Source organism: Arachis hypogaea, chromosome 5 (genome assembly GCF_003086295.3).
Source record: "Arachis hypogaea cultivar Tifrunner chromosome 5, arahy.Tifrunner.gnm2.J5K5, whole genome shotgun sequence".
NCBI lineage: Eukaryota > Viridiplantae > Streptophyta > Magnoliopsida > Fabales > Fabaceae > Arachis > Arachis hypogaea.
In genome coordinates this window covers 13,208,567-13,212,731 of record NC_092040.1, presented here as the reverse complement: position 1 = coordinate 13,212,731, position 4,165 = coordinate 13,208,567, and the positions used below count along the sequence as shown (strand labels likewise).

The following is a 4,165-nucleotide window of genomic DNA, read 5'->3' as shown; positions in this document are numbered from 1 at the left end:
TTAAATAAAAATATACTATATTTTTAAATTATCTACCTAAATCTTAATATTAAAATAATCATCTATATACCTAATAAAATAAACTTTCAATATATCTATTATTCATATTGTTTAATATTTTTATTATTTGTCTGTACTTTTCTTATTCTAAAGTTGGCTTTGATTCCTCAATTAGTCAACGACAATAGTCGCCGTTACCCTGCATGTGGAATCGATCAAGCTATAGTTAATAAGTTGGCAATGTGTCGCCTTTTATATAACAAAATTGCATCTTTTTAAATTCCCCCCTCTGCTTATATATGACACTTTTTTAAGAGCATCATTATTTTGAAATATATTATATTTTTCAAAACCAGCAGATGATTAAATTTTATATTAAAATTAATGTATTTGAGACAGTTAGAACTTAGAAATAGATGCATGCCATAATAGGTATGAGATGTGATCTCCTTTACCTCTAGACTACCTTTTAGTCAGGAACACAAAACAGTAAAGCCCACCAACCAGGTAAAATTTGTATTTTTCAAAAATAATTTACAAAAGTTCATTTTTAAAAAATAATTTTTTAAAAGTTGTAATATTTATGTTGATAAATCAAATTAAAAATAGCTTTCAATAAATATAAGTAATAATAATTGTGTTTAGTAAAATAATTTTTAAAATTTAAAAATAATATAATAGATATAAATACAAAGATTAAATTTATCTTTTAAAAACTGTAAATATAAGTATATGATATTTTTTATTTATCAAATATAAAATGAGAAATTTAAACTTTTAAAAAATATAAACATCTATTTAAAAAATTTTACCAACCTAAGTCTAAGGTTTTTTTGTAATTTTGTCTACGGTAATAACAGAAACTGGGTAATGATGCAATATATATACACTTGTGTCACATCAAATCTTTTAAAATTCTATAAGATTCCTAATAGCAAATAAAATTATGATAACTCACTATTTTAGAATGATGTATATAAACATGTGATAAAAAAAATTAGAAAAAAAAAGAGAAAAAAATTGATTGTTTTTTAAGATAGATCTTGGGTCCATGAAGATAATTGATATAATAATTAAAAATTTTAAAATATTATTTATATATTAAGATTTGTTATTATATATTTTTATATAAATACATATATAATTTAATTTATTTTTAATGTGTATTTAATATTTTTAAATGTATATTTACATTAATTACTAATTTTTGTGACTAATTTTAATCCTCTTTATTAAAAAAGAAAACAGAATCCACTACCAATTTGGGCCCATGCAAATTAAAATTCTTTTAACAACTCTTTCCGTTTAAAATAAAACCAACACAAAAAAATTATGATTTATGTAAAATATGTGTTAAAATATACAAAATATGCATTAAAAATATATAAAATAATACATATAAATATATATAAATATATGGATTGTAATTTGATGATTGCGTTAATTTTTTTATCTATACATAATATTTTTGTTGAGAGTATACGAAAAATTGAAAATCATGTGATATTAATATCTCATCTCATTTTCTATTTCTCCAATTAGCTTAAAGACTAAAGATACAGAAGACGACATGTCTAGCCATTTATGCTATACATTATTATGTTTTAAATTTTTTAGAAATATGTAACCTGTTGCATGTAATCAAAGAGGCCATGGTAAAAAACTAAACATAATATAAGGAGGTTGATGTTGCAAACCTTGTATAATAAGTACTCATGTACTTTGAAGAAACCAACCAAATTAAAGTGTGTTGTAGCTGTGGTCTCTGGCTAGCATGGGTCATCATAAAAGCACTATAAATCTTTCACAAATTAGAAAGAACATCCTCTTGTGATAATGGCAATGACTTCATCCTTTAAGAACTAGTGCTCAGCCAAGCAAGCAACCAAAACAAAGCAAAAATGTCAGCAGCAAAATCTGAGTTGGTAGAGAAGGCAAGCATAAACGTAGAAAGTAATGATCAATCATCTCCACCTGCTCCTGCAAGCCTTGGGAAGATGGTGGCTTCAGAACTGAGAATTCAACGAGGAATAGCCCTTCCAATGGTGGCCATGAACCTTGCCTGGTTTGCCAAGACAGCCATCACAACAGCATTTCTAGGCCGCCTGGGCGGGCTCAGCTTAGCCGGCGGTGCCCTGGGCTTCACTTTCGCCAACGTAACCGGCTTCTCTGTCCTGAACGGCCTGTGCGGCGCCATGGAACCTATCTGTGGACAAGCTCACGGTGCTAGAAACTTCAAACTCCTCCACAAGACCCTTCTCATGACAATCATATTGCTCCTCTTGGTAACAATTCCCATCACTTTCCTATGGCTCAACGTTGACAAAATCTTAATTCACTTCGGGCAGCACCAAGATATTTCAACGGTGGCCAAAACCTACATCTCATATCTTATACCAGATTTGTTTGTCACCTCGCTCTTCTGCCCCTTAAAATCCTACTTGAGCTCCCAAAGCATAACACTCCCAACCATGTTCAGTTCAGCCGTGGCACTTGCTTTCCACATACCAATCAACATAGTACTCTCAAAAACCATGGGCCTTGAGGGGGTTTCCATGGCGGTTTGGATAACCGATCTTATAGTGGTGGTTCTGCTGGCAATTTACGTAGCCATTCTTGAGAACAGAAAGGGAAGCATGTGGAAGGAAGGGGGTGGTGGGATCAGAGCATACAAGATTGGATTAGGCTTTTGAAGCTGTGCGGATCATGCTGCCTCAACACATGCTTGGAATGGTGGTGCTATGAGATTCTCATCTTGCTCACCGGCCACCTCACTGACGCTAAGGACTCACTCGGAGTTCTCACCATTGTTCTCAACTTCGACTATCTGCTTTTCTCCGTCATGCTGTCCCTGGCCACCTGTGTCTCCACCCGAGTCTCCAACGAGCTCGGGGCCAACCACGCCACCCCCGCGTACCGGGCGGCGTGTGTTTCTTTGGGATTGGGGTGTGCCTGCGGGTGCATAGGGAGCTTGGTGATGGTGGGGGCAAGGGGAGCCTGGGGGCCTCTGTTTAGCCAAGAAAGGGGAATCATAACAGGGGTAAAAAGGACAATGCTGCTGATGGCTCTAGTGGAAGTGTTTAATTTTCCGGTGGCGGTTTGTGGAGGCATACTTAGAGGGACAGCTAGACCATGGTTGGGCATGTATGCTAATTTGGGTGGATTTTACTTCCTTACCCTGCCCCTTGGTGTGCTTTTTGCATTCAAGCTTCACCTTGGGCTTATTGGGCTCTTTATTGGTCTTATTGCCGGTATTGTTATTTGCTTGTTGCTGCTGCTCGTGTTTATTGCAAGGATTAACTGGGAAGTGGAAGCTTCTAAGGCACAGCAACTGGCCACAAAATATGATTCTCAGGAACCAATTCAAAACCATCATGTCTAACAAAATTTCAGGACTCTGTTTCTCAAAACAACAATCAGTTTTAAAAACATATAGGACATGTATGTTATGTAGCGCTCGTGTTTCTAATTTTAAGAAACAAAAGGGCATCTACTAATTAAGTGACTGGAAGCATAATTCCGGATTATGTTTGTTCTTTCTTCTTATATTTAGACATAAGAAATTTACAGCAAGACAAGGTATAGTCATGGAAGATAACATAGTATACCACTCGTCCTCAGCATCAACAAACTTCATTTTAGTCGGCGAAATTGCAACCAAAGATGCAAAGCTCGTGTGGGCAGTGCTATGGTGCTTATGGTAGATTCTTTCACCACGGGAAGAAAAGTACTGGGAGTTGTAGGGTAATAAAGTTAGATTAATCCACACAACATAATTGTAATTATGTTATTGGGCTCCGTTAGTGTGAATCTGCACCCCCTTTTTGGAAGTATGCGAATGATATAGCTTTTTGGGCCTCCGAAAGAAAACAAGAATTCAAAAACAATAAGAAGTGTAATAATAGCAATATAGCATGGGCCGAAAGGCTGCCGTTTTTATTTTCATTTAAAAAAACAAAAATACCCAACACCCCAATCACTTCGATCTCTCTCTAACTCGATTCATAAAGCAAATTTAATCTTATCCTAAACATGCACAATTTGTTTGGATGCAAAATTAAAAAAAAAATTTGTTAATCCATATCCTTTTACCCCGATTTTCATATTTATTCGTGGTTTTTCCGGTTTAGGATGAGACAGAAATATATTTTTATTTTTATAAAAT

General features: G+C 34.4%; 1 pseudogene; it reads left to right on the top strand.

The window, feature by feature from the left end:
- The first annotated feature begins 1,607 nt into the window (after positions 1–1,607).
- Positions 1,608–3,870, top strand: LOC112800867 (protein DETOXIFICATION 56-like; annotated as a pseudogene).
- Positions 3,871–4,165: the final 295 nt, after the last annotated feature.